At 43.2% G+C, this 27,227-nt stretch overlaps 1 protein-coding gene and 1 long non-coding RNA gene across 6 annotated transcripts in view; one reads left to right on the top strand and one right to left on the bottom strand.

Annotated features, from left to right (window-relative positions):
- SYNDIG1 (synapse differentiation inducing 1) overlaps nt 1-26,569 on the bottom strand; it is a 114,128-nt gene extending 87,559 nt beyond the window's left edge. The window contains exons 1-3 of one of the 3 annotated variants that reach the window (XR_002437005.1): nt 14,296-14,432; nt 11,440-11,579; nt 10,934-11,181 (exon numbers count right to left, since the gene is read on the bottom strand). The gene's annotated coding sequence lies outside the window, so the exon portion shown is untranslated. Of the gene's footprint in view, nt 1-10,933; nt 11,182-11,439; nt 11,580-14,295; nt 14,440-26,450 lie in introns of those variants that run through there. The other 2 variants (XM_021392146.1, XM_021392144.1) reach the window with 2 other exon arrangements.
- Nucleotides 14,499-25,191, top strand: LOC110396501. 3 transcript variants are annotated; one of them, XR_002437007.1, is made up of 7 exons: nt 14,499-14,636; nt 19,846-20,075; nt 23,469-23,655; nt 23,775-23,867; nt 23,972-24,099; nt 24,563-24,618; nt 24,973-25,191. It is a non-coding gene; the product is annotated as an uncharacterized LOC110396501 (long non-coding RNA). The 3 variants fall into 3 exon arrangements; XR_002437006.1 differs by lacking the exon at nt 19,846-20,075 and having other exon boundaries at nt 14,506-14,636; XR_002437008.1 differs by lacking the exon at nt 19,846-20,075 and having other exon boundaries at nt 14,628-14,714.

Below are 27,227 nucleotides of genomic sequence, written 5' to 3'. Positions count from 1 at the left end.
TCTTAAGAGTTTAAATATATATATATATAGTTTTCCTTGCGGCATTCTCTTTTTTTCAACTGTTCTTTTCTATCTCATTTGTTGTATTTCTAATATACACCTCCAGCCAGATTATGCTACTTCACCAAGGTTTCAGCCTGTTTTCACCTGTTTATATAGTTATCATTAAATGTTCCTCTTGTATCTTAACTTCACTGTTTTTTTCTCTCCATCTTTCCCAGCAATATGTTGCCTGCTCTTGTTTGAGTACATGGTCATTAACATACATGGCACGGCTGCTGCTGTTGTTATTCTCATTATTACCATAGTGGCTGGGCCAGAAGAGAGGAGAAGCAGTAGGCGTTGTACAAACACTGACAATCCCTGACATAAAGAAAAAGCTCTACTGTTGTTCAAAATAACTCCGAAATAATTCCTGTGAGTATGTTATTTTCCCTTTAAAATATTCATTTTTATCCATTGGAAAGCCGCTATCAAATGAGATGTGTTCAGCCTTTTTTTTTCTTTTTAAACAATTTTTTACATTAGCTTTTCCTTACCATCTCATTTTCCAGGTGGCCCTAGTGATGACATTTCAGCTACATCAGGTGAATCCCCACAAGGCTGCACTGACTAGCGGTTTCCTATGTAATTCTGGAAATCCGGACATATATTAAATATTGCATTAACAAAATATGTGTTTCCAGCTTTATAATAAACTTAGTCTTCATTTCATAGTCATATGCTTGTCTGTCAGTGTCCATAGTCATCCCCTTTCTAAGCAGCCTTTCTGGCCTGCCTTTTTTTTAAATCATCATTTTGTTCTTGAGATCAGATCTTCAGACTGGAAATGTGTTTTCTTCCAAGCCAGCCGCCACTGGCCAGCACTGCATGATAAATCAGTGAGTTAAAGTCATGTACTCATTTTGCTCGATCCACTGTCAGCACAGGGACATCGTGTTGAGCCCCAGTGAACAGAATATAGTTTGCATTTTGATATAGTGCCAGCACACATCTGCACTGGAGATCAAAGGCAGTGGCTGAAACACAGAAACAGCTTGTAAACAATTGGGCCGTGCTCATTAATGCTGATTGATTACATTGTTTCATTTCTGCTTAATTCATTTGGGAGATTATCCCTACTGAGCCATCCTGTAGCAGTGTGGCTGAGCCACTGCACCGTAGAGGAACAAGATTTTGAGTCTTAGATGTTAACATCAGCATAAAAGCCAGGGCAGATGTGAAAGCAGCAGCATCAGGCCTCCAGCTTAACTGATAAAACATGAAATACAGCATGTGCATGTTTTCTAAGGTTCAAGGTTATAGGACAGAAGAGCAGGTGAGAGCTCCCTGGTTGGTCCCCAGAAAGATAGATACTGGACCAGGAGATCATGGTCCTTCTGTTAGCAGATCCAGGGGATCTGGTTAATGTTTTTACATATCTACAGGGAGGTGGGAAGCAAATGGATAAGGCCAGGCTCTTCTTGGTGGTGAGCGCCAAAAGGACAGGGAACAATGGCCTAAAAGTTGAACATAGGAAGTTCTATGCATACAAGCGGAAGAACTTTTTTACTGTGAGGGTGACGGAGCACTGGAACAGGTTGCCCAGAGAGGCTGTGGAGTCTCTTTCTATGGAGATATTCAAGACTCATCTGGACATCTGCCTGTGACCTATCGTAGGGAATCTGCTTTAGTGCAGGGGTTGGACTCACTGGTCTCTCAAGGTCCCTTCCAACCCCCGTGATTCTGTGATTCTGTGATCTCCATGCCTTCCAAAAACTTGGCCTCATCTTCCCTCTGAAAGACATCACACACTTATAGAGCAGGCCAAGGAAGTCTTTACATTTTAGGAGCAGGAGGACAAAAGGCACTGAGCTACAGGCAGTCTGGGATGAAAGCAGGACATGAGCCTGCCCTGGCAGATGGGCTAGAGATCTGTAAGGACAGCATAAGACAAGGCATGCTCATGAGACTGGTGATGATAGGGGCCATTCAGCAAGGTCTACTGTCTGGTAAATCTTCTGTGAGGGGACTGCAGGAATGCTGATTGATTTCATTGTTTCATATTATCATGAAGGGAAGGATTCCAGTGCAGTGGAACCTTAGGATGTGAAGTTTCCAAAAGCTGGGTTCTGTCCCTGGCACAGCCAGTTAGGAAGGTATTCTCTGGCCAAGATGCTCCTTTTCACATTCATGGAATGGCAATAATACTCCTAGCTGGTGCTGGAAGGCTTAATTGATGGAAGGCATCTAATATAATACATGGAAGACACTATATTAATGCAATGTTATCATTACTGAAAAATAAGGAAAGGCTAAAAATAGCGTAGTACATTTTGACAGAGCTTTTGTTATTTTCTTTTTATGTTCAGTTCCTTTGAGATGATCTTCTTCCTTGTTAGGAAATCCTAATTAACATTTTCATTATCATTTCATTGTAGGGTTCAGGTTTTTGTACTCTGTAGACAGCCACTAATCATTCAGTCCCCAAATGAAATAAAGGTTTCTTGGGACAAGGAAAACTACAGATATAAAAGGGAAAATACTCCCTCAATACACTGAATGGAGGTAGAGGAAGGGCTGCGACTTGACTAAAGTCAGACCAAGTACAGGTCAGTAGGTGTCCAATCTAGTATATCCTATCCACTGTCACTATACATACGGTTATTTGTTGCAGAAGAAACATGCATGTACACACAGGCATGCTCTTATTTGGGACCTGGCATGGAAACAGCTAAAAGATCTCTTCTGAAAGCTATCTGTACTGTAGCAAGGGCTGAGCTCCTGTATGGCTTAGTGGCCATGGTGGGGATGCACTGAGTTTGGACTTGGTTATCTTAGAGATCTTCTCCAACCTTAATGATTCTGTGATTCTATGATTCCTTGCTGTCGAGTGGGCAGGTGCTGAGGGAAAGGAAGCACCTAGGAGGGTGCCCAAGGGGCTTGACCATGCCCTGATAGCACTGGGGAGCGTGGTGGCTCCCCTCGGTGCTTGTGGCCTCTTGGGAACCGTGGCAATAAGGAACAAAGTAGGTTTATTAGTTGGGGCTGGGGCCTGTGCTCACGGGGGCTTGGGGGTCCTGGTGTGCCCCACGTGTGTCACTGTTTTTGACATCAAACAGCACCATCTGAGGACATATGTTAGCGGGTATGGTGGTGGTGGTTTGACAGTTGGACATGATGATTTTAGAGGTCTTTTCCAACCTTAATGATTCCATGATTCTATGATCCCCTACATAAAGTAAAGTACAGGCTTTCTCAGGAAGATTCCCCAGCTTTTTAATACCGAAGCTGTTCATTAACTTGGACCAAAGCTCCTAAAGAGTTCTGACCTTCTATTGAAGCAACACTGAAAGAGTGCACTGAGCACTGGACCCCTAGACCTCCCAATGCCCATGTCCATGGGTTCCCATATTGGTGTGGCTGATAGAGAGGCTGTATAGGAGCAGACTGAGCAAAACTGGCATCTGGGTGCTCCGCTATGAAGCGTGAGAACAACTAGCTATATGAGGTCAATGTAAACATCAGACCTACCTCCAGCAGTGCCAGTATCTGATGTTCGTGATACAGGCAGGGAAAACACAGAGCCATGCTTGCCCTAAATATCAAAAGTTTCTGAAAGTCTGGTGGGGAGAAAAAAAGGGCCACAGACCATCAGTACCCACTGTGCCATCATGTTCTGTAAGCATCAGCTGCACTAGGAGCCTGCCTAGCTGAGCAAGTGCTAACCCAGACCCTGATAGCACAATTCCATTGGGTCAGGGTTTGCAATGGCTGAGATCCCTTTGCAGGCCTGCCTGATTTCCATATCCCTTCTACCCCAGTAGTCTGTAAGTACGGGGCAGGCCTAGCACCTTACTAATACTGTTTGCGTTAGCAGCCTTGAACCTAGATTAATGGGCTTGACCACATAAAGGCTGAAATGTGTCCTGGCTCCTTTCCACTAGCTGGGAAGGAAAGTCCAGAACGATGGTATGGCAATAATGGTTAAATCTAAATTAATAAGGCTAGAACAGAGGATGAAGCACTGTGCCACTAATCACCAACATTAGCACTGCCCCTTGTCATGGCTTTGACAAATTTCCAAGTGGCGGCACAAGGGATACCACCTTGGTTTGAGGGAAAATGGAGTTTAGCAGTATGGACAGGGGCTGTGCAGTGCCACTTAGCCTTTGTGCCAGGCTCCTGTGTATTTACAGTGAAGTTTTAGCCCTAGGGATTTTGGGGAGCACAGGATAGCAAGGCTCAGAAGGCAGTCTGTACTGCAGCAACTGAGAGAGCCTCTCCCAGATTTATTACAGAAAGTCCCTCCTGATTTTTAAGTGCCAAACAGAGCTTTGGGCGAAATCTACAATGAAGGAGACTGGAGAATGTGAGGTTCCTTCTATTCAATTTATTCTTAAAGTAGCAAAATGACACTGTCAGAAATGAGAGCTGTTAGCACTTGCATGAATGACCTGCCTTCATCAGACAGACAACAACATAAAAGTTTTAACAATACCACTAATAATTATACGTGGGCTGACTTATATGGCAGCCTCCCACCTCGCACAATCTCTGCCAAAGGAGCTATGTGAAGCAGAATTGTCTGTATATGAATTAATCATGGTACGAATCTCTGTGGTTGAGCTTTATTCTTCACGTGGTAGCACACACCAGCTGCATATTGAAAGGCTAAAAACTTTTCTCGCTTCCTCCCAAGCCCCAGCAACCCGCTTGGTGATAGGGAAGAATATTAATGCAGTGCTCAGCTGTCACCTGGTATTCCTGACACATCTGAGGACTTGCACCAAAGTACCGAACTCCTCAGGGAATGGATGGATGAGTGGGTAGATAAAAAAGATCTGTAATTCATATGTTTACTTAAGACTGGAAGCAGGATTTTTTACTTTTCTTGCTTTGCTCTCCTCTAGACATTTGTAAAGATACCAAACTCCTACTGAAAATGGAACCTGCTTTGATGTTTGTGAAAGCTCCCTCATCCAGAGCTTGTTCTTTTCCTTAGTTTTTAGAGGCAAGCACAGCTATGATATGAGTGAATGACACCCTGCAGACACATAGCTGCCTCCAGCGACCTGAGCTTTAAGCCCAAAAGCCTTTTGGATTGGGTATCAGTGATTGTGCCTCGTCCCAGAATTGGCTTCTGTAAGAACAACAGAAAATGAAGGGGTCCATCTAAACCCAGGTGCATCTTACAGTGATGGTAAAAAATAGTTCCTAGCTTCTAACTCTCACCCAGCTCTAAAGACTGCTGAAGTTCAAACTGAAGCTGAGTGCAGTTTATGTCAACTGGACAGATTATTTCTCAGACTCTGACTCTGCAATGGCAAACAGAAGTGCTTAATCCAATATCTGCAGCTGTGTAACACTTTGCAGTCAGTTACACAGAGGCAAACAAACTGGGCATGAGGACAGTTGTTCCAGCCCAGGTCAGAGCTTCCAGTCAGTCCTCTGGGTTCTTGGAATTTGGCTTGATTCTGATTTTTCCTCCACGCAGGGGCGAAAATAAGTAAACCATTCAGCTCTCCCAGAGCATAAACCCAGTAACAGAGTGGAGAACACCTCTGCATCGAAGCAATTACAGTGTTGGTTTTCCAAAAGCAGCAATTATCCTACTGGGTTTTCCTTTTTCTGCTTGTATGTTTTATGTGTTTATCTGGGTTTTGCTTTACTTTCTATTTGCTTTCTATTAGCAAAGTTAAGAATTTCCTTTGGGATACTCTGTTGCAGCTGGTGATCACTATGTATGTTATACAGATACACGTAATAAATGTGGAAGGCTGGATTTCTGGGATTGCCTATTCATTTTATTTCATGTATGACTGCAGTTTCCCAGATTTAAGAGCTAAGTGGTAAGGGTAGTTCTGACTGTAAAGCGTGTGAACTGCCTGAGCATGTGGATGAATAGATGCATTAAGCATGGGGCTCTTTGCAATACGCTAATAGCCACATGCTCTAAAGAGTACATTACTTTTGCTTTAGGCTTGCACTTAAGGTAGTTTCTTAGAGCAGTAACCAGATGCTCTTTGAGCCACTGCCCTCAAATTAGAGCCTAGCTTTCCAAAACTGGAGTATGGCCTGGTGTCCAGGGTGTAGTCTTCACTCTTGACCATCACAATAAGCTGTTTTTAAGCCCCAGTGGCAGTGTTTGACTTGGCTTTGATACAAGCGAGTAAGATGAAGTAAAAAAAAAAAAAAGGTTAGACCATCGTTTGCATAGCCTTCTGGCATCTCTTCCTTTCAATAGCCTGGGTGCTTTAAGAGAGGAGTGAACTGAAGTAGAACTGAGTGAATTGAAGGTAAATGAACGTGAGTTTTACCACCCTCTGGCAGTGGAGGCACCAAGCACTGCATATTTATTGATTACAGTGTGCTTTACATCCTAGGAGGGGGTATTCAGAGCTAATGGTGGGTGTATTTGTTATGTCTGGTTCAGAAATCAGAATGAATAAATGATAAGGAGTGGAACGCGACTGGACTGCTAACAAGTTATTTTGACTTGCCTAGTAGTGAGGGAAGGAGGGAGGGAGAGAGCCCTGCTGCCTCAGGCTGTTGGCTGATGGGATGCGGAGCTGGGCAGCACCCAGCTATGTCCTGCTGTGGTGGCCCCACACCACACTCAGACATCTCTGCTCAATATAAGAGGGCAATAAACAGGAAGGGGACTTTTGCCTGTTAATTACCTAGGCCATCTCAGCTTAACTCTCCTGAATTCACCGTTTCCTTGTAAATATTTTTGGTGTATTTTCTCAGTGATGACTTCCCACTGAGTCCTGCCCCACTTCTGCCTCGAAAAACAGGAAACCTTCACCCCTTCCTTCATTCCTACGAGCACCACTGGCATATCTCCTCCCTTCCTCAGCTCAGGACCAAGGTCAGTTGAATATTTTACTGACTTCATGTTCTATACAGCCTTCCTTCAACACGGCTAGTTGTCAATGTATTGAATAAGTAGGACTCTGGACCCACAGGGAGTCTTGATAATTATTTTTCCTAGGTTTTGTTTGGTTTATGTTTTGTTCTGTTTTGTTTTGTTCCAGCATCTTTTCCCCAGGAAAAGAAATTGTAAATCATCTGTAAATACAGGAAAGTTGGAAAAGTGTCCAATTTTTTTTAATATTATTTTTTTTGCTAACTTGGCTTACATGAAGAAAAAAAGCCTTTCCATTTGGATTATGGGCACAATTTCTAATCTTTCATTCTGCTTTCATTCTGCTGTGGAAGGATTTGCTCAGGGAATACAAAACATTACATCCCTACTGTTTGTGATAAATTTAATCCTCTCCCCAGCAGCAGCATTAGGAGCCTAATTTGCATTTTTTACAAAGTCCAGATAGCAATCCTTCTACTGCACAATCACTAACAGCTCCCCAAGTGAATGAGAATCAGGCCTAGCTTGTCCCTATAGATACTTGTGGACACTTGTGACAACTCAGAATTTAATTCACTTACATCTTCATTGTGTTAAGGCAAGCAAGAACATCCATTCCCATAGCAATGTCCTGCGTGGTGGTTTTGCTATGAATGAGTCAGATCCTGAGATCTACACCACCTCCTGCACTATGGCTAGGTGAGATGCAATGCACACAGATATCCAGGTTATGTTTAGGCAGGAGTGGAGCCTTCCTCACAACCAGTTCTCCCTGCTGTTTGCAGCTAGATGGACAAGAGCTACAAACATGTCCTTGCACATCATCTCTGAGTTGGGAAAACCCCTTCCCCACTGGGAAAAACTACACTGTACCTTGTTACCTCCTCAGTCCTGCCTGTAACTGGCTCCAGTGACTGTATGATATCCCTACCTCTTAATCTGGGCTCAAGGAGTCATGGCGTTGAGTGAGAGCCATGGATTTCATTTCTTCACAGCACTACGTTTCTAGCTCGTTTGGCTGCAGGCAACAGTTTGACATATAAGCCCTAAGGAAAAGGAGATTTGCTCTGTCTCTCAAACTTGTGTTTTTAAGCTAATTGAATTTGGGATAGCAGACTCCTGATTTTGCACTCCTGAGGATAGTAACTTCATGAAAGTCTCTGTGTCTTGTTTGTCAGCTGATGGTATTCAGCAGAGCTCCCTCCAAAGCAGTGATAAAAGGCAGTGCTGGGTGTCCTGGCAGCTGTCTTTCACACCAGGGAAAAATCTTGGGAGAAAGAGAGCTCTGAGATACCCAGCAAAAGCACTGCAATATCAACACGGGATTGGTGCTAAGCTATAGACAGACAGTAAGCAGAAAGCAGATCCTCTGTACCCCATTTCATAAGCGCTCATGGTCTTACCTGCAGTCAGCATCAGATGTCTTCACTTTCTCATTCTTTTTGGAAACAAAAAACAATTTAAAAAAAAAAACTACACCCTATATCTCCTTCTCTCTGCTCTAATGGCTTGATACAGGATATTTTCTGCCTTGCTTTTGTATCATTTTTTGCCAGTAACCCGCAGAAAGTGAGTCACTCTCAGCGAGCTGGAAGGAGGCCAGGGGCGCGCAGAAGAAGGGCTGTGAATGCTGTTTTCCCTGCGGTGGCAGACCCCTAGTGCTGTGCCACCAGTGGGTAAGCACTGCTCTTGGCTCTCATGTGAGGCCATATGGTGGAAGGTAGGTGGGAAAAGCCTTCCCCGTCCAAAGAGAAACCCTCTTCTGCTGTGTGTGCTCAAGGGGTGGTTCCCACGCACACTGCAGCTTTCCTCTCCCCTCAGGCCGAGACAGAAGTATGGGGTTTGGCTCCAGGGAAGCTTTAAACAGGAGGAAGCTCAATTTGAAAAGTCCCCAGACAAATCACGGAGACTTGAAGGCTGGGGCTTATAAAGCCACTGGTTTCTGCTGTTTAACCACATCAATCTTACAGGGCAGCAAGTACAAACTCCCTTCTGCCTGGCTGCAGGCTCAGGAAAGGCCACCCAAACTGCTGGGAAAACAAACAGACCCCAGCATTCCCCTGTATCAGTGGGACAGGACCCCCCCTGCGTCTGCAGAGCAAAAAGGAGCTGCTGCATTCAGCAGGAAGGCCGTGGCTGAGTCCCATAGGGAGACAGCGGCAAGCTGTGGATCTCTGTTACAGCTCAACACCCACAGCAGGGCATAGGCAGGGACAGGGCTGGCAGCCCCTCTCCTTGCCCGCTGTGTGCTGGGTTGCTGTGTGAGCCAGGGCAGAACGAAGCCCTGAGATCTGTGCTGCTGTGCTGGGAGTAGCTGGGCTCCAAGGCAAGATTTGTCAGGAGAGGAAATATTTTTTATGGGAGCAATTCACAGAGGTGGATATAAGGGACAAGCTTTAGAGCTCCCAGGTCCTTCTTCATGGCTGAAATAGGAGCAGCATGAGACAAGCTGGGGAACTGAAATTCATAACTCTGGACACTAAACATCACGGGCTCTATAGAGATATTGGTTTTACGGCACTTTATAATTCTTATCCCCTCCTCTCAACTAACAGCTTCTTGTTCCACAGGCAATGAATTACCTGCCAGACTCTTTTTTTTCCTCTCTCTCTCTTTCCCAGAGGACTCAATGACTTTTTTACCTCTCCTTATGCTAAAAATGTCCCTCCTCCACTTACTACCTTTTCTTACCCAAGGTGTCACCAAGTTAATTAATCAAATTATACCCTGAGTAATTGTTCTCGGTTTGTATTTAGTGCTGCAGCTCACACATTTATCTCAGCCCTGAAGATAGGTGCGTGTGTGCCCAAAAAGCAGCTCTTTTCAAGCTGAATGTATCAGTTCTTTTCATAAGAGACTGTGCTTCAGTTGACTGGGTGCTGCTATATAAAGTAGCTGTGATTCCTGTGGGTATGGTGAATTGGCAGTCACACTGAGAGATTTTTTTTGCATTTAGAGCTGCTGCGTGACATTTGGGCTGTGCACTTCTGGTAGAGGTGATTTCCCTAACACCCAGGAGGCTGCATGTTGGTCCTGCACTGCAAACAGCACACACAGGTGGGCTTGTTTACAAACTTAGGCAATTTGAGCCATGAAACATTACACCCACTGCAGGATCCACTCAATTCCCATCTAAAGGGCTTACTGGCATTAAACCCAGAGCAACCCTTGTCTCTTCCCAGCGATGGGATTGTGAGCAGCATGGACTCCCTCAGGGACAAGAGATGATGGTTGAGAAGAGCAGATGGAAATGAATCACGTTACAAAGTGAAAACATGCATTTTCAGGGCCAAGGGAGGTTGGGCAGCCAAAAAAACACTGCTGTATCTCACAGTACTTGTGCCAGCCCAAGGAGAACATCCAGAGCATCTCCCAGTACATCCATGACTGCAGCTCCACCAAGGGCCATGGCCATGAGCTGGCTTAAGCCTCTGGGATTTTCTTGGCCCTGGTAATAACTGTTTTTCCAAACATGGTGTATATAAGCTGAGGACAAACTGGGGAATTTTGAGAAAGTATTTGTGGTGTGGTTTCTGCATTATGTTAGAACAGTAAAGGTGATTTCTTTTTAAAGAACAATTTATAAAGAAGGAACAACGTGCTCGTGGTTTCAGTCCCTTCAAGTCAATTCATTTGCTTTATCAAACCTCTTACCCTGGTTCAGAACAGCTTCCGCTTTTAGATTGCTCTGGAATACTTTTGTGAGAGCGTTTCAGAGAGACATCATGCCAATAGCAGTTGTTTTGGTCACGCTGGCAGAGGAGAGGTCATACTAAGTGGGAACTTAGTGAAATGATTAAGCCAGAAAACGTTGATAAAGTAGAACAGTCAGAGTTGAACACTGTATTTGAACACTTCTTTTAAGAGATCTGTTTTGACTTTTCCCTTCAAAACAATGTTTTAAGGACAGATTCAGCCCTGTGTGTTTAAAATAAAGAGCAATTAAAGTGAAGAGTCACCATCTCATTTCAATTAAATAAAATATTTCTGTTCACTGAAAATATTTGAGAAAGTGTGAAGTTCCATTTCAGAGAACTTAAAAATATTTTTACAATTATTATTATTTTGATTCAGCTACTGAACTGAAAAATGATTTATTTGCACAGCTCTGATTAAAACAGAGAGAAACTTTGATTAATCATTCTTGCATTCCCAGCTGAGCAGAAGTGGAAATTCCAAGTCAAGGGAAAACATTACTTCTCTTTTCTTCATTGCTTTGGTAAACGCCTTTGAACATGCATGTATTCCCTTCCAGTGAGGTAGGGCTTGTGAATGCTGCTGCTAGGAACCACTTCACGATGAAAGCCATTTACTTTTTGTCTGTACCACACCTACATGTCAGAGACCAAAGTCATTTGTTTCTCGGTCTCAGTGACGTATTGAAATTAAACAAAACCAACAGCATTGCTTTCACCAGACTGTTTTCCACGCTTCTCACTCATGGTTTTTTTTTTTTTTTTGGTGCTGTGCTATCTGGGGGGTTGGAAGAAGGGTGGGAGTTAAAGATGCAAATTTGAATACTGATAACATTTCAGCTGAAAAATAGCCTTTTTTTTTTTGACAACTAACTTGTTCCTACTTGGAAATACCTCCTGTTTTCCATTCCCTCTGCCATGGTTTCAGCTCTTCAGCTGCACCCTCATTTTCTCTCTTCTAAAAGAGCAGCAGTGAATCTCTCAGAGCAGCACATCACAGCACACATGGGCTGGGGAGCCTGGACCTGGGGCACCTGTGAAGAAATCAAATTATGAATCCTAATGGGAAAAAAAAAAAAAGCAGAAAGTAATCAGAAATGGGGCAGACAGAGAGATGAATCAAAATGTTAAATTCCAAGGATGTGGATGGAGGTGCTCTGTCCAGATTTTCTCATTTCTGGCAGTGCTGGTGGCCACATTGTCTGCAGGTATCATCAGTGCTCCAGCACGAGTCAGGGGTCATTCCAGAAAGAGGTGTTCATTTCCCACACGCGAGTGCTAAGGATGCGCTTGTCTCTTCTGCTTTCTTTAAAATGCATTTCATATGATAAATGGCCAATCAATATGGCCATGACTTTCTATCTTTTTTTTCACTCAAAACATTGATCAATAGATGTCGCAGCTGTCTGCTGTCAAAGATTTGATTTACTGTGAATCTTACAAAATCTGAACCATACTGAAGTCATTTCTGTTCGTCTTAAATTGCATTTGAATTCGCCTTGAAACAGCTGCTCAATGCTGCCCAGGGCTCCACCATTTCTCACAATCAGAGTTTTCTCCAGTAAGAAAGAAATTGTTTTAAAGCCCTGCAGTTCTTTCTGGCCCTGATCTCAGCAGTACTCCCATGTGTGCATAGTTCCACATTTTTAGGGACTGGCTCCAAAAGAACCTTGTGTTGTCACGGAGAGAAGTGAGCCAGCAGAGTTGTCATGGGGAGCAGCATATCATCACAGCTTTTGTTTTCAGTGTTAACTACACAAAACATTTTGGCTGGCATGAAAGAGCATCAGGGGCTTCTTACACACTACAGAGCCCCTGGGACCCCATTAGTAGAGCAAATTCCCTGGTAACTGTCAAACAATCTGCTGTTTAATTGCTTGTAGGTGTAGGAATGTGTAGTTTTCCTTGAGATTGTTGAAAACAGGCATCAGTAAGTACTCTGCAAGAAAAACACAGCTTTATTTTCTGAGAATGATTGATAAGAGAGCGACTATAATATGCCTTAGCTCTTCTCGAAGAGAGATGTCCCTCCACTTTGGAAATGCAATGAAACCGTGGCAACAAAGTGATGGAGGTGGATGTTAGCACATCCAATCTTCCAATCTGTTCTTTACACCTGTCAGCCAAATTACTGTCATAAGGCACCTGGTCAATAATTTCGTGACACTGAGAACCTTTAAATCCTTATCTCACATAGGGGCACCAAGAAAACTACAGCCTCAAGACAATTCCTCACATCCATCGCAGGACCGTGACTCTGGACTCATGTCCTCTCTTCCATCAAGGAGGTGAGGTCATGTTTTTGCAGTTGAGGGTCCCAAAAAAACAGGGCTGTGGGGATTTAGTCAGTAACACCCCTTGGATCTCTTATTTACACTAAAAATCTCACCACAAGACCCAATTCATCTTCCTCCACACCCCTCTTACAGTCCAGACAGGGAGACACATGAGGAAATAATGATAGGATCAGCTGGAGGGAGAAACTGGGTATAACAGTCATACACATAAATGGGCAAATATTTTACACTACTGACAGGATGGGTCCATTTGGTCAATTTTTTTTAATGTGTAGCAACCCTGGACAGCACTGGGACAGTATGTTTTAGAAATACACTTATAAATTGTAAAGTATCCAACGACTACAGTTGAGGGTTTACAGCATTTTACACCCCTCAAGAGCATGCTGATTCCAGACTGAGAGGTTGGCCTGCTTTGTGTCTTAGACCCAGGAAAGTACACAGTCCAAAATGTGAAGAGACATCATTTTGAATTCTTTGCTGATTGCTCTGCGTCTCCATCCTGGTGATGCACAGATGGGCTGACAGATAATTTCAGGTGCAGTACTGATCTCTGCAGACTTTCATCACCTAGACAGCTAGCTAAATAATTTTGGCTTCTCTGCTGATCCCTCTGGTAAGCAGATATTTTCAGATTCTGACCCAACCCTTCTAGAAGGCCAGTAGACAAGCAGAGGGACAACCCATGTCCCACTTTGAACACTCATGTCCTTACAGATCTGGATTAACAAGTGGTTGCTGGTATCTCTTTTCCATCCTTCCTGCCTGTCTTCTGGTTTGCAGTGCAAGCTCAGGAAGGGTGGTTTCTAGCTGAATTCAGGACTGAAACCCATGGCTGGATGGTAGTACATCCTCTGTGCTACCCTGCTGTGACTCAGTGCTACAAAACCTCAGGTTACTCAGCTATGCTGGAGCAAGCAGCAGGGCCCAAGAGTGTAGATAACAGCTGCATTCAACTGCAGTTGACATGGTCTCTCCATTTGCCTAGGTCCATTCTTAAACTCTATTCTACCTACCCAACAAGTTGCTTTTTTTTTTTTTTAAACCCATCCAGAATATCCCAGAGGTGCCCACCCACAGCTTTGCCCTCCTCCTGCTTACCACAGCCACCCCTGCAAAGGTGTTGATGGCTATATCCACACTGCTGGGGCAGCAATATTTTTCCTTTGCCACTGTCAATAAAGTCAAATGATAGGCAGTGGGGAGGTTAGACAGGGAGGAGGTGGTGGAGATCTTGATAACACACACAAAGATCTCTGAAAAACAAGCCCTCCCATCACAGGAGCTATTGAAAAACAGAACCTCACTAGCAATAACATGCAGAAAATTTAAATGAAGGCCTAGATGTGCACAGATCTTGTTCTGAACCCCATCCATTTTCTTTGGTGCTTTGGAGGGACTCCCCGGCCCTTCCTTTCATGCCAACTTGTCTCCATAGCTTGCCTGAATTTACCTCCTTGCCTGTAGAGCTTGGCTTACAGCTGCTGGCATGGTGTGTGGCACAAGCACTTCTCCAGAGGCTTCTATACACTGGTTTGGAGCAGAGTCTGGAGGACAGGCTCTACAATTTAGAACTGATGAGCCCCAACAGGCTCATGGCTTCCAGGTGTCACAATGGCCATCTTGAGTTGAGAATCTGTGGATTGACATCACAGCCTAGAGCCTAGTGGTCATCTTATGTGAGCGGCATCTCCCTCAGACCTCTCTTCCTGCTCTTTCTAGACTGTGGGCACTGTGTGGAGCAGCCTCTAGTGCTCACAGCATGTTTCTTCCACAACAGTTTCAGGATCTGCTGTAAGTGGTTGGCAAGTTCATACTTATTTTGTGCTCATCTTACACAGCTCCCTTGCCAGGCCCTGGCAAAGAAACGAGGTATCCTGACCCCCAAATCCTTCTCCTCTTTAGCTGTTACATATCATTGTAGGCAACAGAGGCCTCTCAGTCTTCACAAAATACTTTTTCCACACTCCCTGCACAGCACAGGAGATGAATGCAGTCATCCTGGCTCCTGGGTCATGCTGCCCATGGTGAGCTCTGCTAGTTTTGGATTGCTGTTTAGCTGGAGAATTATTACACGGCAAAGAGTAGACTTGGGGATGGATGGAGAGGGTTTTGATGCTACGATTTCTGCCAGACACAGAAATCTCAAAAGGCTAGGTTTTATTTGCATTCCTTTAAGGCTGGTTGCACAATTTCTGTTTAAAATGTTGGACTGAGACAGCATATGTACTTCCTTTTTCAGGGGATAAATCTGTGTGATATTTTTGGCAAAGATCACTGGTAAATGCAATGCCTCCCAGGAGCTGTGATTTGCTCCTCATGCCTCTTTCTCTTATGTTTTTGTAGAGAATATCTGTTCCTTTTTCAAGTAACTGTAAAGGAAACCTTTTCACTAAAAAAAAAATTCAAGATTATTTTGGACTAGGACTGGGGTTTCCACAAGCCTCCATGGATCCTGCAGTTTGACCTTCATTCTCCTTTTTTTTTTTTTTTTTTTTTTTTTTTTTGGGGAATTCCCCACTATATTACAACTCTGCATACTTATAACAGCTTCTCCTTTGGGAAGAAGAGTAATGAGCAACACAGAGTCGAAGTACACAGCGCTTTCCAGGCTATTTCCTGAGATCCTGATTCAGAGGGCCTTGATTCGCGAGCCTTTACAACTTTTGGTTTTGGCCAGATCATTCAGGTTATTATAGAGCTTTGGACTGGTCTTAGCGTCAGCACACACTCTGTTTAACTTCATTTCTATTTGTTTGGGGATTTTTTAAATTAAGTATTGAGCTCTCCTAAGCTTCCCTAAGCAGGTAACCCCAATAATAACATATCAGATCCCTCAGTTAATGAGGTTAAAGAATCATGAGTTCCAAAGTAAATGGATAATAAATATAGAAAAGTTTAGGTCTTTCATGCAGTCTCTGGATTTGAGGCATCCAAGGAAATTCTGTTTCATGTCTGACTGCCTAGTCAAAGGCTGGAAATACATTATTTGGTTAACAAAAGTTGAATTGGTTCTGTCATATCTTGACTCTAGGGATTGGGTCTTTATGAGAAACACTAACAATCAGATGAGTTTATTACATGGCAGTGGTGCAGTGAAATTCAATTAATTTGTTTGTTCTGCTTCCCAGAATGAGAAATAGACATGCCATAAATGTGAACGACGCCATCACTCTGGTTCTGTGAGAGTAAACAAATGTAATCTGGTGATGTTTAGGAGTCTCACCGTCCTTCCTTGCACACCCTGGCTCCTTCACAGGTCCAGGCAAGATGTCAGAACGTTACACAGACACAGTTTCCCCAGCACAGTGTTGCAGACCCCTACTTAACTTTGTGACCATCCACAGCGACCTTGTGGCAAGAAATAGGATAGAAGGCCCTATTTGTGAAAGAGGTCCTTGACCTCTTGCTTTCCCAGTTGCTGCATTTTCATGTACACCAGAGTCAGTGGAGACATCTGCAAGGAGTCAGGGAAACTTCCCCAAGCAAAATGTATTTTCCACAGATGGGGGCAGGAGTCACCTCAAAACATTAAGTGGTGTGACTTTCTGCCACTGTGCAGGGTTTTCAGAGGAGCATCTCCAAAAAGGAGGACCAGGTAGCTCCCCAGAGGAATGAGGATCTGGATGCATTAACACATAAATAGCTATCTGGAGCTCATTTTCTTTCCCCCAGGAACATGCATCGTGCTTTGTTAACAGTGGAACAAGTTTCTCAGTTTCTCTTCTTCAGCTAGCTATGTGGACCACATAGCTAGCTGAAGGACAAACTAACAGGGGCAAAGAGACTTCAGCATACTTCTCCTTTTCTGCTGCTCATACTGGATGAGGCCTCAAAGCATCCCAAGTCTGGTCATTCCAGTCCTGAGCACAGCATTAGATTTTAGACCAGAAAAGGTGTCCTCTAATTCCTTAGCATATGTCTCTGGGGTTTTATTCTGAATTCAAAGGCTCCCGATAACACCTTGCACCTTCACACCCACAAGGCTGCCATCAGGAAAAGGTGCTCTGCCTCGCCATTATCTAAACCCAGAGCTGCAGCATCCTCCCCATCAGGTTGCCAGATTCAGTAGCTACCCAGCAGATGTAACAAGAGAGGATGTTTCAGGCATCCCTGTTGATGGGAATGGAAAGGCTACACGGTATCAACACCATTCTCACACTGCTGTCTCATTCCCATACATCCACACGGGTAGAAACAGCCAGTATACTAAAAGAGAAGGTGTGCTGTCAGAATCCAGGCAGCAGAGAAAGCTATTGCTTTATCTTCATTTGTAGACTGAAAAAAATCTCAGAAGCTTACATAGTAAGCTCCACATGAGAGCTAGGTGTTCACCAGAGCGCTCTGTGCAGAGGAGGCTGCCTCACTCCTCCTCCCTAAATCTAAGGCTCTACATGCTGCTCACTCTCACCTTGAGAAAAATACAGAGAGGGTTGTTTTGTTTTTTTGTTTGTTTGTTTTGCAGTGAAGACACCCATGACTGAAGCAACGAAGAACTGTTATCCTACTCTGAGACAAAAATAGGATGTGTGGGTGTATTAGTTAAGGCAGGCAACAGAGCCAGGTTTTGGCCACAGACTGTGAGGAGCAACCAAAGGACAAGGGGATGCTTTGCAGCACTATTAACACAGAAATGCTATGGGATTCATCACAAGGACTTCTAGTTTAGGCTGGTAGCCACTTCAGTGTCTCACAGTTAGCTCCTGAGCTTTTAGGTCACACCTTCCTATGGGTTAGGCTGTTCCCAATGCCCCCTGTACTCCTATCCTATTCTCCTCTCACAGGTTCTGACCCAGGAATCTCCTCCAGGCCCCTCATCCTCTGCCATGCTTACTGTTTATTCTGACCTTCATTTTCTTCCTTAGTCCTGCACATCACAGACCTTTCATTGCCTGCCAGTGATCTCTCATCTTTGTTCCTGCCCATTAGGCACAACTTCCTCTCCACAAACTGAGCACAGTTACTGCAGGTGCTTATGAGACCTCAGGCAACTTCCTTTCCAGTCTGAGTCCCCTTTGAGGATTCAACCCAGAATTAGAAACTATCAGAACAAGTACTGTCCTGACACCCATCAGGATTTCTGGTTTCTTCTTCTACCATCCTGTAGAATAGGACTCACTATTTAAAACATATTCCTTTTAAGTAATTATGGTGTCGTTGCAGGTCTTATAACACATGCCTTCTCTCTCAGACTATGAATGAGAATCCAGGAGCCCTGATCCCCAGCCTTCTCCTTCTTGAACCACTACACCAGCTCTGACCAAAAGCCTGTTACAGGCATCCTCCTTTACCCTTTGGTTTGGGTAAGAATTTACCACTGTTTATTTCCAAATGAGAATACTCTACTGTAACACAATGGAAAGCGCAGCAATGACAGCAGAACAGCAAGGTCCTAGGCTACAGCGAGTGAGGATTTGCTCAAATGCAACAGCCATAAGGACAAAAATAGAGGAAAGAAGTTGCTTACCTTGGGAAAGCCTCAGGCATGCAAGGATCTCTAGCAAGATCCCTTCACCCCTGCTGCCAACCCTTACATGAGGTCAGGGAAGGGGTGGGTCCTGGCTCCACCCCTTCTGGTCACTCAGTTGCATTGCTTGCACCTAAGCTCCCCTGGGTTGGCCCTGCCTTCCCACCAGGTGCTCAATCACTGCTTCAGGCCGTGACTTAGCATTTTGCTACACCTAGGCAAGGACTGCAAGCTGAGCAAGGCTTCCTAATGTGTTCCTTGTTACCTTTTGGCCTGATAGATCCTCAGATAAAGCCTAGTTATGTGAAGCCCTGCTTGCGGATGTGAATTGACTAGATGACCTTTCTTTTTTTTTCATTCTGGTCTGGGATTTCACTTTCCCAGGGTCTGATCCTTTATCCTTCTGCAGCACTTCTTCCTCTAGATGACCTGGGTGCAGAGGTATATTAAAATATTCCCAGACATTTCAAAATCACAGATCCCCAAGCTTATACAATTGGCCTAAAACTCATTAGTCTGGAGAGAGAATGTTTTTTGTTGTTTGGTTTCCTTCTTTTTCATTTTGTGTTTTGTTTCATTTTTAAGAGAGAGAACCTGTAGAGCATGTCTCCTTGTCTTGTAGGATTTGAGCCTTCAGAAATCTTGGTTTTGAGTTTTCAGCCCCAGAATGGTGGAAGTTTATTTGTGGTTTAAGGAAGTTGAACTGCTCTGACAGTTCTTGGCAGAAGATTGATGACAAAGCAGCATTGTTTTGAAACTCAGCTATGCACATTCTGTAGCAGTTCAGAGTATTTGAGAGTGTATAAAGATTTCTTTTAGATCCCCCCAGCTAGCCTTGGGGTTGCAAAGCGCTTTCTTTCTTGGGTGATAGCTGTGGGGTGGGGTTTAGTAAAGGGCTCAGAAATCCTGAAGCTTTCTTTTGTCAGGTATAAAGTTTTTGTAGCATAACTCATATCTCAAAGTATAGACTAGGAAAGAAAACATCCTATTTGATTTAAAGCTGACAAAAAAAGACTGAAAGGCAGACAAGATATATAAGATCTCAGATCATAAACATCCTAAGCATGAGAAGGACAGACTCTCCCTTTCTCTGAGTACCCTTCATTTAATCTCCAAGACCCACCTGTCCCAGTCTGCACCTTCTCCATTAAATGGAAGGCAAGCCCCCAGCAGAAATGTCCAGCACATGCAATTCTCCATAATCTTGGGATGCTCATGCTACATAAGTTTTCTCAAAAGTCATGACTGATCCACAACCCAACTTCCAGTTGGCCTGAAGCTCCCTGGCAGCAGGAGACAGCCCACCTCAATCTGTACTTCAGCAGTATCACCTCAGTGTCACACCTCCCCAGTCAGTGCATAGCCTTTATCACTTAAATACTTGCAGTCATTATGAATAGACAACATAAGATTTTTCAGGCTAGAAGACATGTCATGGAGATGGGAGTGGATGGGATTTGAGAATGACAGATGTCTTGCCAATCTTGGAAGTGTGAGCAGGGAGTGTTTGATTTTTCCCTTGATTTTTCTGATTAGAAAGCAGCAATAAATGAAGATGAAAGAAATCAAACTGAAAAACAAGGAGAATGCAATCCTCATCTAATACGTGCTTGGCTGGTGAAACTCTAGCTGAAAGATGTTGTGAAAGCCAGCTACTTGCATGGTTTTGATGGTAGATTGAGCAAGCCAACAGAAGATGGAGACTCAGGAAGACAAGGCCAGCCTGTCACCTCTGGTAGTTACTGTGTAGTTAATAACTTTTCAGGGTGAGTAAACATGCAGAAACCATGTATAACTCAGGAGTGCTGGAAAATATATGGAGGTTAGCTACAGCTGCTTGCCCTTTCTAAGCATCTACTTTTGACTGTTGTTGGGAGAAGGAGTGTTAGCAGGATGGTCTGTGCATTGATCCAGTCCAGCATCTCTTACCTTCTCTCTGCCCACAAGAATCAGCAGAAAGCACAAGCAGAGGCAGGTCTGAGGGTTGAAGCGCAGCTCTTCTGAGCTTGGCTTGCTCAGCGCCTTCAGGAACCAGGCCAGAACCCTGCCAAAGGGAGCCTAGGAGGGTGCCTCAATACAACCACAGCATTTTGGGATCTGACAGTAGGGAGCCTTTGGGTGTCGTGTCCTGGCAGATCTCACTTTCTGAGAGATGGGAGATGTACCTTGCAATACGTGTTGTTCCTGAAAGACATGCCAACACTGGCTTCATACAAGGTTTTTGTGGTCATTAGACAGTAGCAAATACTTAACAGTAAAGTGTACTGGGAATGTAATAGTTAGACTAGTGGGAGAAAGGACTCAACTGCTGTGATTTAACCTATCCAAGAAATTAACGTTCTGTAGGTGCTACAGCTGACTGTTCCAGGAAAGCTGCCAGAAAGTAATGAAAGCAAATATGGATTTTGTGGCGGGAAAAAAAGAAAAAGAAAAGGCAAATTCTCCACTACCTGAGAGGGGAAATGCAATCAGTTTAGAACAGAATGACAGAAGATCTTTTTATATCTAACCTTTCAAAGCCATGAAGTATATTAGCTAAGGAAGATTTAATTACGCGCAAGCAACATTGCTGGTAGAGTTAAGAACTTTCACCTGGAGTTGGGGAAGTTTTATAACAGAATAAAGATTAAAGCTTTAAAAGAAATACAGAAAAAAAGTATCTCTCAGTCTCTATGTTTCTGGAATAGACTTCAACATCATCACAACAGAAAAAAAAAAACACATCCCAAATCTCCTCTGCTTTAATCAAATTACAAGAAATAGTATTAATTATGTAGAGTAAATAGATAAGAATGGGGATTGCCTAAACTGCTGGAGTTAAAAGTTCAGGCTGTATTTCACTGCTTGCCAAGAGAGAATAAACTATCAGCAGTGACAATCCAAAGAGCAGCACGGATGATTACATTTGCTTTAATTAGTTTCAAGAAATCTTGATTGAAATTAAAAACCAAAGTGCTGTGAACAAGCTGTTGTGCTAGCTTGGAAAGCAGAATGATTTTGATAGTGCTTTAAAACTGACAGGGCAGGGAGACCCTGCCAGCTGAGCGGGTCTGACAGCTTGGTGCAAACTGCAGCAGGCTTTATGCAAGCTGTAATCCAAGCAGTACCTCACACAGTGAACTTCAAGTGTTACGTTAAGTGGGAAATTGGTATGAATTTGTTGACATGGAGAAACATCTTAGGGTCTTGTTTTTTTCACTAGACATATAGCCAAAGGCTATCATCAGTTCTCCAGAAGAGCACAGGTATCAGTTTCCTGTTCAAAGGAAACAGTTCTCGATTTGGGTCAGAAAGTAGTATTTTTTTAAAAATAAGCTATATTTGTCCATAATATACCCCAAATTTATAGTTTATATTAAAAAAGTAAAAAAAAAAAAAAAGAAATTGAAATCTGTTACTGATGAGGTGCAGCAGTGATCCCTATGGGGAGGAAGCACTTTCTCAAGAATTAAGATGAACACAGAATGGAGACCAGTGTGATGTAGGACTTCTTTGCAAAGGAAAGGAGATCCTTAAAGGAAATCTATTCAAGGAGATGTCATAGGAACTAAAGACAAGCCAGCACTGATTCAATTGGAGGTGCCAAATCACAACGTGGCACATTAAAAACACTGACTACACAGGCAGAAAAAGCAGTGATGATAGCACGAATGGGGCAATCTCAATGAACAGAGTGTAAAGCATGCATCAGGTCTGCTGGTCATGGCATTTGTGGTAATGGTTTGAGGTGTCAGACCAAGGAGCAGCACAGCTGGTGTGCTATGCAGTGAAGGTGACAGAAGAGGCTGGAACTAAGAACAGACATCCCTCTGGTAGAAGCAAAACAAAGGCAAAGCTGAGAGCTTTGCAAATACCAAATCTCTTTTTTCCCCCCATTTAAATAGGAAACAAGAGTAGATAACTTAGTCAGAAAGTTGGCATAGCATTTTCTCAGGAAAATAGAAGCTTAAGACTTTCATAAAGCACTGGAAAGAGGTATTCATGGTCTTTAATCATGATATTCACAAGCCACCAAGAACAGTTACGAGGCGGGGGAAGATGTGCTTGGTCTTAAAGCTGCCATTGGAATGCAATTTCCTTGGCAAAGTATGGAGGTAAGTCCACTTTCAGATAAATGGAAATGGTGACATCTTCAGTGTTCCCGTATCACTTTGGCAACTTAAAGAACTGGATCATTAGCTATGGCATTACAGAGGAGAGCTAAACACTACTGTAGCATTCACTTATCAGGATAGCAATATCTCACATCATTTAACAGTGGGATGTGTACTTTTCATTATGCTGCTGTGGCAAAAGTGGAAGTGCTCATTAACTTCACAGGGAATCAGATGCTCCTGGATAAATATGCCTGTCAGAGCTCTACCAAATTATGGTATTAGAAGTGGATGAGCTGTCCCAGCAAATTTGCAACAGATTTAATTTGAAATTAGTGGAAATTCAAGAGAGAAAATCTTTACACGTGAAATCATGGTGGAAAGCAAGACACAGTGGTTGAAGGGTCATAAAGTGAAGCAGTAGACAGGAAGGTGATCTGCGACCTGCAGGAATGATCTGCACATCCTGGAGCCACAATGATCATCTGTCGGGCAAACAAAGGAAGCAGCCTGGCAGACGCATGGCAAGGCCCAGAGATGGTGGAAATGAAGAACAGATCTCTTGTCTGCAGCTGCTTCCTAGTGAAACAGGCAGCAGCCAATCCAGCTCAAAGTACTGGCATCTCAATACTACCATTTTCATGGACAGAGGAAGATAAATTTTTGGCAGTTTTTAAACATATGTGGCTTCCAAAATTAAGACCTCCAAACAGTGGATTACCTATGACAGTAGTTTGTGTGGGGTTACAGCAGTCAGGAAAAATGGGAAAAAATGCTGACAGGCAGCTATGCCAGTATGACTGAGTAATACAGCTAGTAAAGCTTGATCCATACGCCCTTTGTGGAGAAGGGCTGTTGCCATTGCAGAGACATAGCTGAGGACAGCTGTAGCACTACTGTAGTATGCTACCAGACTTTGATAGCTAGATTCATTTATTCAGTCTGGAAGGGTGCTAGACAGAAATCTAGAGGAGCCAGAGGCTCCCCTTGCACATGACGTACCAGCAGAGGGACAGTGGGAAGTGCAGATCTGTGAGAGAACTATTCATCTTTTTTTTTTTGCAGAGAAACCATCAAGATCCCATGGATAATTTGGCTGCCTCCTGGAATTACTTGTGCCTAGGGCTTCCTTAACACAACAGGATAATTCCCCAAGAGGATGATTGTTGGTTGGGAATGGATACATAGGATTTCAGAAGATAAAATCAAAGAGCAGGACCAGGACTCCGAAGAGACCACATCTCAAGAACAGGTTGGTTACTTTTTTGCTATGTTATTGGGTGGCTTTTGGCAAGCTTATGACCTCCATCCATAGTCATAAATCAGAGTTAATCTGTTTTTTCTTCCCTTTGCCATTTATCATATATGTAGGCTGTCTGCTAAGAAATCAGGCTTCCTCCCGCACCAAAAACAAACACGAAAATAATCCTAATTCATGGCTGGTGAAGAATCTAACCACTGCAGGTATTCTTGGCATTACTCAGGTAGAATTTCTAGCTTTGAAGTGAACAATAATTGGCAGAATAACATGATTAATGTTGTTCAGTGTAATCTTTTGTGTCTTACAGATATTGCAGTGTGTGAACTGGTGTCTTCAGGTTTGCAGAAGTGAATGTCACAGAGCACTGTAATTAGCTGATGATTTTTAAAGGCAATTATCTAAGAAAATGCAAATGGAGGTGGAAGAAATGGAAGTGTAAGTTACTTATAATACACTTTTTCATCAAATACAGCAGAATTAGCTGAACTCAATCGAGAATGTTTTTTAAAATCACTGTATAGTCTCTAATGGCTTTTAGAGGAGTCAGCAAAGAATTCTGGATAGTAGCTGCTGGCCTTAGCTTTTCAGCTATGAGAGCTTCAGCTTGAGATGAAACATCAAGCTCCTTTCCTGACAAGGGCCCCCCCACATATGATAAAGACCTTATTTTTAAATGTTTAAAAAAAAATGGGTTTCTTGGTTGTTGTTTTTTTTAATAAGATGTGTGCTCCAGTGCAGTTTTTTTGTTGTGATTTAATAAAATAGAGAAAAAGGCATACTGTCTCATGCTACTTAGAAACGTGCCAATCAACAGCCATACAAAGAGACAGGAGGTGAAATAGTGCAGGCACATGGGACATTCCAACATCCTATGCTGATTTCTTTTTCAACCTTACAGCATTGTCCTACCTGTGAGAGCTGCCCAAGCTGGTGCCTGGTTGCTCCAGTAGTTTGGTAAGCACGTATACACACACTATCTCATTCTTAAAAAGAGAGCAAACACTTCTTTGAGCTGTGACAGAAAACACAAACTGTTTCTTGAGCAGGGTGGCAGTTTGCTTTTGTTTTTCTTAGATAAACCCCATTGATTCTGGGAAAGATGACTCTTTTTTTACAACAGCATATCTCTGAAGCGAAAATTTTCTGCTGACTGAATTCCACTGGAGGATTGCAGAAGAACCCATCCTGCATGTTCCTATGGAAACTTGTACACTTCACATGAGGGCGGGGGGAGGGAGGGGGGGGAAAGAAAAAAAAATTGGAATAAGTAGCTAACAAAGTAGGATATTCCTATGCTTTCTGATACAGTTTGTCTTCAAGGATTTACACCTCACTGAGCGCTGTCTCATCCATGGCTGTAAGGCACTCTCACCAAATCCCAAGGCACAGGAGACTTTAAAAACACCATGTTGGACCTACGTTCTTTGTAGAGACCACCCAGTGCTAGTTGTCCTCACTCTGGTGAAGACACCAGATTGGATCCTATACATTCTGATACGCACATGAGAATAAATATAATTAACATTCTGGGATGGAGTCTGGTACTTTCCTTGACTCTATTGAGAATATTTATGAAGCTGAGCGCTTCCACTCATGAGAAAGGAAGCGAGGGCCTGGCAGGGTAAATGCAGTCTTTTGAAACTCTGTGTTTTGAGTAGAAAACCTGGTTTGTAAGAGAACTTTATGATCTGATCCAAAGAGTTGGATGGGCAAAATCCCTGTTCTCAACTGTGGCAGAAAAATGAATACATAAGATGTCAGAGGTCTGACCAAGAACAAAAGGAACATTCCTCATTCCTTTTAACAAAAAGATTTAATAATGCTTCTCTCTAACCTGGCTGAAATTGTGTTCATGTTATTAACGACTCGGAGTCCAGATATGCTCAGACAGTAACTAGCTAATTTTCTACACTGTTGATTTTGAGATCATCAACAACAACAAAGATGGTGGAAAGCTGTCTCGAGGTGTCCAAAAGGCACTCATAGGATAGATACCCATTGCTACATCTGATACTTCCAGGAATCCCATTAGACATTAGTAGTCACCTACCTGCCTCTTTAAGCATTTACAAAACAATGTGCAAGTTTGTTTTTAGATCATTTCTGAAAATGAGACTTAGACATCCAGTATCTCATTTTAAAAAAATATTGCCATATCTACAGCAGACAGACTAACAAAAGCCCCACATTCTTCCTATCTCATAGATGCATGCTGCAGCACATCGTGCTCTGCCTACGGGTCTGTGTGATGAAATAAAGTAATCAAATGCAACGTATAATAATGATAGCTGTTTCCAGAATTGTCAGGATTCTGCAGTGCCCAGTCCAAACACCCCAAAAGCCTTTATTCAGCTATTTTTTCCCCGACACTGCACAGATTTATTACCTTTATTGACTTTCCAAATGTTTACACTTGGAACATTCATCTGTCAAAGCTGCTTGCTGCATCTGCAATCAATCTCCATGGTTTCAGTGCCATGGACAGCAATACGAAAGCTTTGTTTTAAAGATCACCTAAACCTTTTATTAGTCGTCGTTGCTAAGTGAGTGAAGCTGGAGTAATCTACACAGCGTGCATGACAAAATTATGCCAGAGAACCTGATTAGTGTAAGTCGTCACAGCACTTCAGGTTTCCTTGATAGCCAAATTCTTTGCATCTTTCCTTGGATATAGTGGACTGCTGACACAAAGGATAATGCAACTTGAATTTCACTGCACCTCCAATGAGGCAGGCACAAAACATTTCAGAGTAGGGAAACTGAGGCTCAGTTTGACAAGTACTCACCCAATTCTTCTGAACTGTCAGCAGTTTATCCTACAGGAAAGTTTTCAATATCTTGTTAAATTTCCTCCAGCCTCAAGACAAAAACAAACAAACAAACAAAAACAGGTAATTGGCTTTTAGCAGAGAAAAGACTGTACCTTTAGAAATAAACTGGTTTGTGTGCATTCATCTATATTACACTCTCTGCCCTGGATTTAAGGGCCAGCAGCCACCCTCTTTCCAGTGAGCTGATAGGCTCTAAAAACAGCCACAGAAAAATGTTTCTGTTTCCCTTCTGACATGGTGCACTTCAATGAAGGCTGCTTGTTTTCTAAAGACTCTCGGTTATTTTTGATTTTCACCTGACTTGTGCCAACACTCTCATGTATTTATACTCATTCCATGCGTGCCCAGGCAGCTCACAACCTCCTACAAATCTTGTCTGAGACACCCTCTTGATGGCTGGCAATGTAAGCCATCTCAACTTATGCATGGCCCAGGTTCAGGCCATCAAACTTCCATCAGTATGACAAGGCCTTGGTTTTCCTCCTGGCTGTGTCTAGCCCAAGACAAATGTCTGGTCCCAGGTAATGAGGCACAGGGTTTAGTGAACATTTTATATCTTACGGTCCCTTCAACCTTTAATCACAGCCCAGTGTATACTGCAGTGTTTGTAGCCTTCATATTCATTTTCTGCAGGCCGCCAGGTGTATTTCTGATATAGATAAGGGTCCTCTCAATTACAACCACTCCACCAGATGACCAGAAAATAGACAGCATCCTTTAAGAAGCAATGAC

Source organism: Numida meleagris, chromosome 3, assembly GCF_002078875.1.
Source record: "Numida meleagris isolate 19003 breed g44 Domestic line chromosome 3, NumMel1.0, whole genome shotgun sequence".
NCBI lineage: Eukaryota > Metazoa > Chordata > Aves > Galliformes > Numididae > Numida > Numida meleagris.
The sequence above is the reverse complement of the archived record's forward strand: the minus strand, read 5'-3'. Positions and strand labels throughout refer to the sequence as shown.